Source organism: Pinus tabuliformis, chromosome 4_1, assembly GCF_031772625.1.
Source record: "Pinus tabuliformis cultivar Carrire ecotype Pingquan chromosome 4_1, CPIR1, whole genome shotgun sequence".
Lineage (NCBI taxonomy): Eukaryota > Viridiplantae > Streptophyta > Pinopsida > Pinales > Pinaceae > Pinus > Pinus tabuliformis.
In genome coordinates, this window is record NC_142303.1 from 181,431,625 (window position 1) to 181,446,003 (window position 14,379).

Below are 14,379 nucleotides of genomic sequence, written 5' to 3' on the forward strand. Positions count from 1 at the left end.
CATTGTAGGGGGATACCACTATGTAGAAGATTGTTGTAGACATCAAAGAGAAGTAGAGGAAATTCGACGAAATCAGGTTAACAATGCAGACCTTAGCACCAAAACAAAGGTTCGCCAGACTGCAGGAAGGAAAGTTAATTCAGAGCTAGATCGACGAGCTACGCCACAAGGAAACGATCATCTCTTTGAGGATGCATCCGTGGATATATGAGGCAAGTCATTTGACTCTTTTAGTGCAGAGAAATCTCAAAGGAATGTAGGAGAGTCAAATAACCATGGGCCTTGCAGTTGATGGCCTAACTACTGAAAATTTGGTCGAAGAAGTGCAAGAAGCTGCTATGCAGGAAACAACGAATTTATAGGTTTTGAAGATCGAGTTCAGTGATCTGCAGGAAAATATCAAGTTTCTGCCGATAGAGTGACTCAAGGATGAGCAACCAAATTGTGTTGGGTGTTGGCATTATGATATAGGTGTTGTCCTTGATGGCAGTTCACTGAGATGAAAGTTCACAGTGCAGTAGGTCAATAGCAAAGGATTACAAATCAGACTCCAAAGAATGAAGAAAGAGAGGTATACGCTGGTTCACTTTGTCCAAGGCGTGTATACATGCGGTTTAATAGAACAAAAGTAGCGTATAATGTATACACGCACTTTCACAAGAGGAAAAGTGCGTACATGTTGGAAAACCAAGTTTTTGGTCTAAGGTATTTGATCCAAGGTATTCTGGTCCAAGGTAATTAGTTTGAGGCATTTGGTCCAAGGTATTGACCCTAGGTATTGGGTCCAAGGTATTGGTCCTAAGTGGTTTTGGTCCAAGGTATTGAGAAAGTCCTAAGAGTATATAAAGAGGAGAAAATCATTAGGCCATGGTGTGCAAGCAATGAGATTCTAAGGAATACTTCTATACGAAGTATATATTATGTCGCAGGGTTATGTTTGGGACTGGATCTAAAATTTTCATCTGCATCTTGAGTTCAACATTGGATCAAGAATCGTAAGACTTGAAATGATTTTGAATGATCTGATATTGGCTGATACCAGATCTGATGTTTTGCGCCAGTTCTACTTGTTATCTATCATGATTTGGGTTTGTCTGAAGTCTGAAATTGCAGCAAAGTTCTGAGTCAAAAATTGTAGATCTGTACGCAGGTTCATCTCGGCCAAAGCACGTGTACACGTAGGTTCGACTCTTTCAAGTAGTGCATACAAAAAGAAAAGCTTATGTTCAAATCTGATTGATCTATCTGATTAAATTCTGTTGTTTTATTGTTGTCTGTCAATGAAGTCCTCTTAGATCTGAACGTAGAACTGTTGCATAAGGAAATTGTGTCTGATTGATTGATTGATTAAGAAGGAAGGGTGATCCTTGGTGCTATCTGTTTTGAACTCTGTACTATGTCAGTAGATCTTTAGAGTGTCACTAATTGGTATAGTCTACGGTTCAGAAGTTTATGATTCAATATCTTTAGAGATATACGCAGGTTAGGTTAAAGGAAGTGGTGTATACATGCAGGTTAGGTTCAACCAAGTAGCGAATACAATCTAATGCATGATTTTTGAGGTTACAGCTGGTTCTAGATGATGATGCAGGGTTCTGGGTTTAGCACAGTGTTCTGGTGTCAATGATCTGATTGTTCAGATTAATTGAATATTGGTTGATGCAGTTTAAGTTTAAAAGCTTTGATGGGTCCAGTATGAAAATTAGATGAAATGAGGCCTTCATGTTTATTGTTGTGTACTAGGAGCATCCAGTCTGAAAATTTATGAAACATGGTCCCTGGTGGAAGAGTGATGTTTTTTGTACGTTGGCACCTAAGTACTAGTACACATATTGGCTAGTACAAGAGCTAGGGGGTTGTCGCTCCCTTCCAGTAGAAGCTAGAAAATGAGAGAAGGTTGTAACTTTCTACAGGTAGAAGCATGCATACTGGTATGAGTCTGCAGCAGTACAAGATTGTAATTTTTTTTTCTTATTATTAAAAGAAGACAAAGACGACAGAAGTAGGTGGTTTTTACCCACATTGGGTTTCCACCTTAATCTTGGTGTTCATGTGTGTTTCTTATGTGTGATGCTTTATTCTACTTTTACCGCACTGTCTAATAAATCTATGATATACTGGTTTAAGGTAAATTATCTAAATCACAAGTTCTTTGCATATACACTGGTTTCTTTAAGCACAGTCGTGTGTACATGCTAGTTCAGTTCACTTAAGTAGCATATATAAATCGGTTTGGGAAATAAAATTATTGATCTGATAATACTGATTTACCACCCCTCCAGTATTATTTCCAACAATTGGTATCAAAGCAAGTCCTTTAGAAGAAGCTTGATCGCTTGAAGGGAGATCCATCATCATGAATAATCAAGAAAGCATGGGATCCATCAGACCGCCAATCTTCGATGGGAGCAGCTTTTTTTATTGGAAAATAAGAAGCACAGTCTATCTACAATCGCTTGGAATGGATTTCTGGGAAATTGTGGAAGGAGGATATACATTTCCAACAAAAATTCCTACAAATACGGTAGGTAAAATGAAATATGAAACCAATGCCAAAGTTCTCAATACTTTATTGGGAATTTTGTCACAATCAGAGTTTGTCAAAGTCATGCAACTCAAATCAGCCAAAGAAATATGGGACAAAATCGTTATGAGCTACAAAGGAGACTCTAAGGTAAAACATGCTAAGCTTCAAACTCTCAGAATTGAGTATGAAAATCTTAAGATGCATAGTGATGAAAGTATATCTAGTTACTTCATATGTATAGATGAAGTTATCAATTGTATGAATAATCTGGGTAAAGTATATCTAGTTACTTCCTACGTATAGATGAAGTTGTCAATTGCATGAATAATCTGGGTGAAGAAATTAAGGAAGTCACCTTAGTTGAGAAAATTTTGAGATCCTTGTCTGCTAAATTTGAATCCAAAGTGTTTGCCATAGAAGAAAAACAAGATTTGCAGAGTATCACTATGACACAGCTTCAGGGAATATTAATATCCTTTGAGATGATAAAAGGAGGACCATTAGATATGAGAGAAGTCACATTCAAAGCTTCAGCAAAAGGAAAGGAAGAACACAATGAATCAATACATATTTTAGAAGAAGAAGATGAGGTAAGATTTGTCAAAAGGCTTCAACAGGGTTCTGGAAGGTTTAGAGGTAAGTTACCCTTCAAATGTTTTTCTTGTGGCAGAGTTGGTCATTATTCTGCCAGATGTGCTCATAAAGATAAATTTGAAAAAGGAAAGGAATATGCAAAAGGGAATAGAAAACAAGTTGTGAATAAAAGGATCTACTATACTCATGAAGATAATGATGGTTGATCTAATAATGATGAAGATGAAACTGGACAAGATTACAAACTTCTCATGGCTTATGACGATGATAATTTTTGGGATGCTTTAGAAGAGGAAGACCTTCATGAAGAAATGTCTAAACTCAAAATATGTTTAGAAGAAAAGAATATGATTATTGATACCTTGACATACCAACTTGTTGAAAAGGAAAAACACAATGAGAAACTAGAATGTGAAATTGTGGGACTAAGAAAGGATCTTGAGAAAACGAAATCTCTCAAACTAGTTTTGCTAAAGGATCAGAAACCTTAAATGAAATTATCAAAGTTTAGCATTCTCCTCTGATAAAGATAGGTCTTAGATATACTGAAGAAGCATCCCAAGCATAGAGGTCGTCAACGTCCACCAAAAGCTATCTTGATGCAACAAAGACCACTGAACAATATGACAATCTTCAACAAAGGCATAAAGCATATCACTAGGTAAATCAGACTCAATTTACTCCAAGGATGAATAGAAACCACAACCAACCTTAGGTAAATCATGCTCAATTTTCTCCAAAGATGAATATCAATAGAAAATACAATCACCAAGTCAATAGATTCGATAGTCGCAGGAACTTCGTTAATGGGTAATGTTTTTCATGTCATAATTTTGGACACAAAGCCACTCAATGAGTTGCTTATTGTTGGGCAGTGGAGCCCCCCATAGTGAGTTTTTAGGACTTAAAGCCCAAGTTTTTGGTCCATAAAATGTAAAGACCCCGCAAAATGTGGGCGCGGAGTGGAAGAGTCTAGGGTAGTCTGCCCTAAAATATTGTAAATTTAATATAGAGTGGGTCAGCCTACCCATGGTCCGCAAACCATGAGATTGTATAAATAGAGTGAGGCTCTAAGGGTAGAAGGCAACATTAAGTTGAATGAATTTCTTAGATGATGAAACAGCTCTGAGTCTGTAAGTCTGAGTCTTGGGTTAGAGTAAAGGGTAGAGGCTCTGCAGCTGAGTGCACAGAGGCCTAGTAGAGTCCGTAGCTGAGTGCGCAAACCCCTGCAGCTGTGTGCGTGGGAAGAAGTCGAGTCTGTATTAGATCTATCTTTGAAGAGAATAATAATAAAGATCTGTTGATGGTTATATTGTGCCTCTGATTCATAGATCTGCTATTGAATGTTATGTGTTGATTTACTTGTTTTCTTATCTGTGCGCACTTTTATGTAAGCTTATGATTATGGATCTGCTTAATAACTAATCATTGAACCATAACTAAGAAAGAATTGGATAATTAACCTAGATTGCACTGTGATTAAGGTTACGAGGTTCCACAGAAGAATAGAAGCTGCTGGGTACACTCAATCTGGTGAGTGCGAAGGCTAGATCGGACCCCGATCTTCCACATCCAAACATCCCAAGGGTGCGGAAACCTAGTTCCAGCACCCTCCCATACTACCTCAGGTGAGACCTCAATTTGCGCTCCGCGCACTATTTCCAAAAGGGCTGGTAGTACCGGGATTTTCTTGGCTAAATTCACTATTGTACCTGGTTCAGGCCCTTAGTAGCCAACAAATGGTTCCATTGCCAGGATCGGGATCTGCCTAAGGGATGTCTGATGTTGAAACACTGGAATCCAATGAAGGAGGAAATTGAAGAGTGGTTGTATCAGAAGATTCATAAGTTCGTGACACAAGAAAATAGATCTATGCAACTATCTGAGAAAAGGTGGCTGGATCGCTACGTGTATAAGGAAATCCACGAGATTTTCTTTGCATCCTTCTCATCTAAACTGTATGATTGGATCACAAGATTAGCTTAAAGTCAGGGAAGGTATAAGCTCGATCAACCAATAGTGTGGACCCCAAAGCTGGTGCGCAGGCTAGAAGCATCAAAAGACAAGATCACGCGAGCAGTGGACCACTGGCTCGATCAGATAATAGGGGGATTCATCATTGAGTTCATGATAGATACAACCGTGAGCTACAGTGAAGTTGAATGATGTTTTCTCAAAGGACTGCGAGGCAGGTACGTCAAATCTTTAAATACTTGGATTAAGATGCTGTTATGTGAAAAGAGGGTTATGCGAATACATTAATGTTTGGAATGACGCGGAGCAGAAAGATATACGAGGGTAGTGAGGGATTGGAAAACATCCTCTGATTTCACTGTCGGGAGAAAGTGAGGAAGATATCGCGCAGTTCTCTTTGAGAAGTGCGGTCAGGTTGATAAAGCGACTCATTTCGTAGTTGCCACGTCCACCCTCGACACCACCCACTTCACCTTCCTCACCACCATCCCCTCTCCCACTGTTCAGCATGGCAAACGCGATCAAGCTACCCGTATTCAGAGGAGTAGGAAATGAGTACCCAGACCAGTTTTGGTTCGTCGTAAGGGTAGTATGGGAACTGCAAGGGGTCACGGATGATAACATTAAGAAGGCTACATTGGTGAGTGCACTGCAAGATAGCGTGTTGACTTGGTATATCAAGCACTCTAATGATCACCCCAATGTAGGAATAGCAGAGATCCAGAACGTGTTGAATAGAGAATTTAGCCATCCGAAATCCGAGACACGGTCAATCATTGGATTCAAAGAGATCGTGATGCTCCCGGGAAAGACCCCCTGGGATTTGGATCAGCGGTTGGAAAGTACAATTTGGGAGGCTAATATGATGCTTACGGACACGTAACACCATGCATGGTTTGTGGCCTCTTTGACGCCGCACCTGAGGACAGCGCTACCACAGCAGAAGCTTTCAACCCAGGTTGAAGCATTGGAAATGGTGATGAGATTGCATGAAACTCCAATACAAGATCTTGGGTTGGGAGTACAACAAATCCATGTACAACTACAGAATCTATGCTTGGAGATGCAGAGTTTCAAAAAGGATAGGGCACCATGGCCGGAGGCACGCGAAGAAGTATGGTGTATAAAATGTAAAGGTCAGGGCCACGACAAGGATCACTGCCCAGTGTTTGCGAACTACTTGGCAGGAGGGAGGCCAATGCTATTTAGACCAAAAGCACAGGCATGGCCAAGTGTGACACCAGCGTTATGGTGTGTGATTTGTCAGATAGGAGGAAACATACGACGGACAACTGTCACTTACTGTAGAAGTATCCCCAGATCCCACAGCAACTGTTCTATAAGTTTTGTAGTTCAGCAAGACATGATGAGTGTACTTATCGTAGCTACAAGCTAATGATGGATCAAACCCCAGCCTATAGGATGCAGATAGAAATGTGAAGCTTTGACCCAGCTACAGGGATGGCGTGTGCTGGCTTTCAAGGGTGAGGTTGACGATGAGGATGAATGGGACCAGGAAGGGGACGAGGACAGTTGATTTGTTACAATTTTGCGGGACCAAGGCACTACACCCACGACTGCACCAATCCAATGAGGATATCTTGTTCGTATTGTTCTCAGTTTGATCATGAACCAGTGGATTGTACTCCAGCCCCCTCTGACTCAGAACATCCAGATGATGAAATCTGAACCCTGCGATGAAGATCCCAACATAAACATGATGCTTAGAAGTGGTACAACCACAGGGGAAGACAAGGGAAAGTGGCATGAGGAGGATACATGGGTTCGCAAAGCTCCTGCAAGGGAACCTGAATTTGACTTGGAATGTGCAAAGGAGACATGGAAGCTAAGAAGAGCTTCACGGAAGCCTCCACTTCAGGTAGTAAGGACTAACCAGAGCTAGAATTGGATCCTTCCATGCTTACTACCTTTCTGGAGACCTGCATGAAGCTGTTATGCGATAATAATGTAGTTAAAGGACTACAAGAATTTATCACTCAGTGTGTGGGATTGGGAGAGCCACGCGTAGTCCGGAAGATGGGAAAGCATGCCTTGCACGTTGGGAGGGAGATGAGATTGAAAGCGTAGATTGAGGAATACGAGATGGATCAGGTTATCGTGGACTTGGGGTCAGACGCGAATGTGTTACCAAAGTAAACCTGGGAACGCATGGGCAGGCCCACATTATAGTGGTCTCCTATCCAATTACAAATGGCGAACCAACAGAAGATCGTGCCTATGTGAAGGTTGCAAGGAGTAACAATTAATATTGAAGGCGCGAGCACACAGACGGACTTTGAAGTTATCGATATTGTGGATGACAAAAATCTGTATCATGCACTATTATGAATTGACTGGGAAACAAATATGAATGGAGTCATCAATCTAAAAAAGAGTAAGATGGTATTCGAGAACAAGTCCTTACGCATAGTAGTTCCGCTAGATCTCACCGAAGGACGACGGTGGACTGAACCTTTACGCTACGATGGAAGCGATGATGAGCTGGATTGTATTCACTAGATAACTGCGCGCGATCAGGATTGGGTGAATCCGACTGTAGACAGATGAATCGTGTGGGAACGCGTAGGTTCCTACACCTCAGATTTAGATGAAGAAGATGAGCGCGGGTACAATCAGTTGAATAAGGTGACAACGCTGAACTACAACACGATGATTAGATCCTTGCATTGTGTAACACAACAGGCACGAGATTTGCCAACATATGATGGACTCACAGCGGTGGATGAATTCTTGAGCAAGTTCGAAAGCATGGTACCAAAACAACAACGGTTCTATGCGTTGAAGTGGGCACTGTGCGCAACACCTACGCACTGGTGGGGAACACACCAAGGAAGTTTTGAGAATTGGCACGGATGTAAAAGGATGATGTGCATACGATTTGGGAAACCACAACTAAGGTTAGAAGAAAAATACGACAGCTGAGATGATCCACTTGCACACCTCGTGAAATGGAATAATGCATATGGGGAAGAACCACAGCCTGAATGGGTACACTTGTTTTACCATACCCTGGATGTTATACCCATGAACTGGTATACTGAGACAAAACTTTGACATGGTAGAAGTGAATGGGATATCTTGAATGAGGGATTTTTGTTAACATTCACATTTGAAGACTAGTGGTCGGATACTATTGATGATGCACTGCAAGCAGTAAAAGCTGCCATTTTCAAAATACCATAGGAGCCTCTAGAAGTGCTTCAACTAGCATGGGCAACCTAGCTCAGCAGCACCCTAGAATGTTATAATCTGCAAGTAGAGGAGGATGATGATGACCCCCAAAATATTAATATTCTTGAAATTGAAGGATGTCGTGGGGTTAGAGGACCATCAATTGAGGATCCCGATGTCACTGCGCCACTAAAAAAAAACAAGTAAACATTGGCATAGACGCGGAGCCGAAGTATGCGACACTTGGAGACTATTGGAAATTGCAACGGTAGATAAGCTTGTCGAGTTACTCCGGGAATATCAGGACTTGTTCTCAACCAAAATCACCAACTTAAAGGGGATCATTGGCGATTTAGGAATGATGAGGATCAACCTGAAACCTGATGTGAAGCCGGTTAAGCAATGACCTTACTGGTTGAATCCAAAGTACAAAGAAAAGGACCGCGAAGAATTGGACAAAATGATCGCAGCTGGAATTATTGAACCAGTGGAAGAATCAAACAGGGTGAGTCCTATGGTAGCGCAGGAGAAAAAACAGAAGGGCGAAATTAGAATATGCGTGGACCTCTGGAAGCTTAATGATGCCTGTGTTCATGATCCATTCCCGACACCATTCACAGACAAAGTATTAGAGAATGTGGGTGGTTAGGAAGCATATTCATTCATAGATGGCTTCTCCGAATACCATTAGATCAAGATTGCGCTGGAGGATCAGAGCAAGACAACCTTCACGACAAAATGGGGATGCTTTCAATACACTATGATGCCTTTTGGGATGAAGAACACGCCAGCAATATTTTCACGAATAGTGGTGGCCGCGTTCAAGGAATACATCCACAAATTCTTGGAGGTATACCTGGACAACTGAACTATTTTCGGGTTAGTAAAACACCACATAGCGAGTTTACAGTTCATTCTAGATACTTGTTGCCAACACCAGATTGTGTTGAACCTAAAAAAACGCACCTTCCTCATTCCCTTTGGAAACTTGGTAGGCCATGTGGTCTGCAAACAAGGCCTGATGGTGGACCCTACGAAGATTGCTGTTATTCTGACTCTGGAGGTGCCACAAAGTGTCAAACAGTTAAATGCTACTTTGGGACATATGGGTTACTATAGGAAGTTTATTAAGAGTTATGCCCAAATAAAAGCTCCCATGGAAAAACTATTGAAAAAGGACGCTACATATTGCTGGAACGATGATTGTATGAAAAGTTTGGATGTTCCCAAGGAGAAATCGGCGTCTGCTCCCATCTTGGTCTTCCTAAAATGGGATGTGGAATTTCATGTACATGTCGATGCGTCATCTATCGTGCTAGGAGCTGTACTCACATAGGAAGGTGTGGAAGGCATGGATCCTCTGATCGCGTTCGCAAGTCGGTGGTTGTCCAAAGCTGAGAAGAACTATTTTACTTCTGAGCGTGAAGGGTTTGTGATGGTATATGCGCTCCATAAATACCGACACTATTGTTAGGTAAACTTGACTTGGGATAGAGTCCAACTTGACCAAATAAATAGTGATGGTTTTTGGGGCGCATGGTATTGTTCACCCATGGTTTATGCCCATGGTATTATATGTAATGGAGCCTATAAAAGGCTGGAAGGACTTCATTGTAATGTAGGCCTGGAGGTGAGAAGTGAAGGCTCACTTGGCCTAATTGGCCAGGGTTTTGGCCAATGCTAATGAGATCTCATTGGGTTGGGTTTTTCCCCGGATTCTAGGTTTTCCTGGATAAACCTGTGTATTTACGTGTTTATGATTGTTGTTAGTTATTTTGTGTCTTTTTACTCTCAGTATATCTACGTAATCAATTTATGTTATGAAGTCAATTTCTTAACAATTGGTATCAGAGCCAGGTTGGATTTTGGCTTCAGAAGGATGCCTATGTTGCAAAGGGTTATTTCGCCTAGTGAATGAAATGATGGCTATAAAATTTATTTCTAGATATTTGAGATAGCATGGTTGTGAGACTGCTATGTTATTAGTGGTTGAGTTGTGACAAAGTGCTCACAGATGTATTAGAGAGATCGATGTTGAAGATCAGATCTGGGCGCAAGTAGCTTGTGAGGAGATCCATCATGTGGCAGGCCTAAGCTACACAGATCTGAGATCCCAAAAATGGTTTCAAGGACATGAATGTGGAGGGCTTATTTTGGTGGAGCAATGGTCCAAACTCCAAAGAATTTCGTTGAATCACTAGTGCCCATGGAAGATCTGGGTTGACCATGGTTGCAGTTGTGGGTTCATGGAGCGGTGAAGGCTCCTATCATTACTCATCTAGTAATCACCTCGTCACGCATGTATGAACACTCTAGTGCTACCTAAAACAATGTGCAAGATGATTGACAATCGGTATGGGCTCTCAGTGGTAAGATTGATGATCATGTTGACGTTGTGAAAGGAGCTGATTTACGAGAAAGAGTTGACGGAAAGATTTGTCACAATAGAATTGGAAGAGGAGGAGGTCAGCTCTGCTGCAAGATCTAAGAGGATTCGAACCCAAGACATTCGTAAGGTAGAAAAGCCTTCAGCGATCTTGCTATTTAACAAGATTCATAGGATATATGCAAGTGAAAAATCAGCCATGGGGGTCAAATTGCTGGATAATTCACAGCTTAAGGAGGAAGAATTATCTCTAGCGGCCACGTTGCTGGATTCTTTGCGTTGAGATGAGCAAGGAGTGAGTCTAAATGCCACATCATTGGATAGTTTACAATTGAATGAGGAAGAAATTTCTCTAGAGGCGACGTGGAAGGCCATCAGAGAAGTGCAACGTGCTCCTCATACGCGACACCTTCGTAAATCCCAGACCTGGGAAATGGTCTGTCGCGGCGACACTCTAGAGTGTGCATCATGTGACTCTCTTCTTCGGTGCTTGAAAAATCAAATACCTTTAGCTCCATCATGAATCGAACTAATAACCTCCTCTGAGGACCTGAATTTCCCTCAGGGTTGAAGAGAGAGTCTTCTTTGATCCAAGATGAGCTGAATAGATGACTAGAGGCATTCATTGCCAACGTGAACAATGACATGAAGCTGCAGAGGGAACACTCACTCCATTACATGGATATTGTGAACCGAGGATCAGGATGAATGGAATGAATGTAAGTGGTGAGTAGCATGGAAAATGGGTCATGAGAGATCCATGATAAATGAGAGAATAGTTATACAAAGAAGTTCGATAAAATGATAGAAATCAACGTCAATGGCAATGATGATGATGATGTCCTAGTCTTACGTTGTTTTAAAGTCATATATGAGGGAGCAAATGCCAAGGCCTATAATGGAGATGATTGAATGCGGTTCATGAGAGATGAGAGGATATGTGCACATGGATTAATTAATTGATCAACCATGTACCTGAAAAGAACGCCTAGATAACCGGTGGTTACAACGGCTGCTGACCCATGTAATCTAGTAAATGGGTTCCTTTTATATGGACATTGATGTCATATGTACAAATACAACAACAAGGGAAAACAAAATATTATGGAGTCAATTTTCATTACATGTAAATGGGCATATTGCTATAAGACCTGGTATGGCATGCGTACCCCTCGGTAATCACTAGTAAAGTCTGGGTTAGACCTAGGTGATAGGGGGGATGTTGGGTTAACAATAACCCAGGTAAAAACTCTGAGGGGGGTAAGGGCTAGAGTGAGCGGGATTGTCTCACTTAGCAGGTTTGGTTGGAGTTAGTCAAGGAACCCCAACTCAAGTTTAAGGGGGGAATTGTTAGGTATACTTGACTTTGGATAGAGTCCAAGTTGACTAGATAAACAGTGATGGTTTTTGGGGCACATGGTATTGTGCACCCATGGTTTATTCCCGTGGTATTATATGTAATAGAGCCTATAAAAGGTTGGAAGGACTTCATTGTAATGTAGGCGTGGAGGTGAGAAGTGAAGGCTCACTTAGCCTAATTGGCTAGGGTTTTGGCCAATGCTAATGAGATCTCATTGGGTTGAGTTTTTCCCGGATAAACTTGTGCATTTATGTGTTTATGATTGTTGTTGGTTATTTTGTGTCTTGTTACTCTTAGTATATCTCTGTAATCAATTTATATTATGCAGTCAATTTCTTAACAACTATTTACTTGGTGGGCATTTCAAGATGTATACCGATCATTCTGCATTGAAATATCTGGTGAATAAGCCTGTGTTGGGGGGGGGCGTATCTGCAGATGGCTGTTATTGTTTCAAGAATATTATTTTGAGGTCATTATCAAGCCAGGACACCTAAATGCAAGACCAGATCATGTATCCCGTATTTAAAACTGTGAGGAGCCAACAAATTTGGAGGAAGGACTACCTGATGCTCAACTATTTGCCGTGCGTGTCGCGGATAGTCATTTCGAAGACATAATCCATTTCTTAACCAGAAGGACTGCACCGAAGGGATACTGAATCCAACAGAAGAAAGAATTGGTAGTACGCACGACCGACTTTTCTGTCATCGCGGGGCACCTATATAAAATGGGAAACAATGAGATATTGCGATGATATGTACCTGAATTAGAACAAGGATAGATCTTTGTGGAAGTGCATGGGGGGATAGCAGGATGACACTATGTGGGACACGAAACATCCTGGAAGATTCTTCACGCCGGGCTATGGTGGCCAACCCTCCACCAAGATTCGAAAGCATACTGTCGAGCCTGCGATGTATGTCAAAGGACTGGAAAGCCATCACGACATGATGTGATTCCACTTATTCCACAGATGACGTTGCAGCCATTTGAAAAATGGGCAATCAACTTTGTGGGACCGATCAAACCTCAAGGAAAGACGGGTGCGTGCTACATCATCACTGCAACAGAATACTTGACTTGATGAGTGGAAGCACAACTAGTTAAGGAATGCACGACTACTATGGTTATGAAATTCTTGTTCGATAACGTGTTGATAGGGTTTGGTTGCCTAAAAATCTTAATGAGTGACCGCGGAACACACTTCCTGAATGAAACCATCAACACACTCACTGAGGAATTCCAAGTGTATCATCAGCAAAGTACTCCATACCACCTGCAAGCCAATGGGACAGTAGAAGCATTCAATAAGATATTGGAGAACAAAATGACTAAAGTATGTAACGTGCAATGAACTGAATGGGACCTGCGCATCCCTGCCATTTTATGGGCATATAGAATGACATGCAAAAAACTGACGGGTCAGACACCCTTCCCGTTAGTCTATGGCACAGATGCATTCATGCCAATGGAATACATTTTACCCATCTTGCGAATAACAACACTCACAGATATTTTGGACCGTGGCGCTTTGGAAGAACGGCTTGCACAACTGGAAGAACTCGAGGAAGAATGGTTTTTGGCAGGATTCCACCAGTAGGTACAAAAACAACGTGAAAAATCCTGGCACGATCGCCATATCAAGTTGTTCACATTCAAGGTCAATGATTTAGTGTTGATGTATGGTAATAAGCTCGAAAAATTTCCAGGCAAATTTCAAATGCATTGGTTGGGGCCCTACGTAGTAGAGGAGGTCACAGACGGCAGTGTGGTCTAGCTAGTCAAATTTAATGGAGAACCTCTCCCAGGCAAGGTAAATAGCAGTCGCCTGAAGCCCTACACATGTGGGCCGGCTATCCGACTAACCGACTAGAGAATAGTGTTCATGACTGAAGTGGCTGGACATAGGTGTAGGACTATAAACACAGGTACTAGAAGCTGGCATCAGAGTAGCGAAACAATTCAGACACCAATAATACAGAAGCAAGAAGGGATCAAAACTAACAGATGGTAGTACCGTGCACTATAGATACTCACATGCTTAGGAACAGATGGAGAGGACTTTGCGCGAAGATCACCACACCAGCCGAGTGACCTGGGATGAGTCACATTGATTGTGTTGGGGGCCTATTGGGCAGCGGAGCCCCCCATAGTGAGTTTTTGGAGCTTAAAGCCCAAGTTTTTGGTCCATGAAATGTAAAGACCCCGCAAAATGTGGGTGCAGAGCGGAAGAGTCTAGGGTAGTCCGCCCTAAAATATTGTAAATTTAATATAGAGTGTGTTGGCCTACCCATGGTCCACAGACCATGGGATTGTATAAATAGAGCGAGGCTCTAAGGGTAG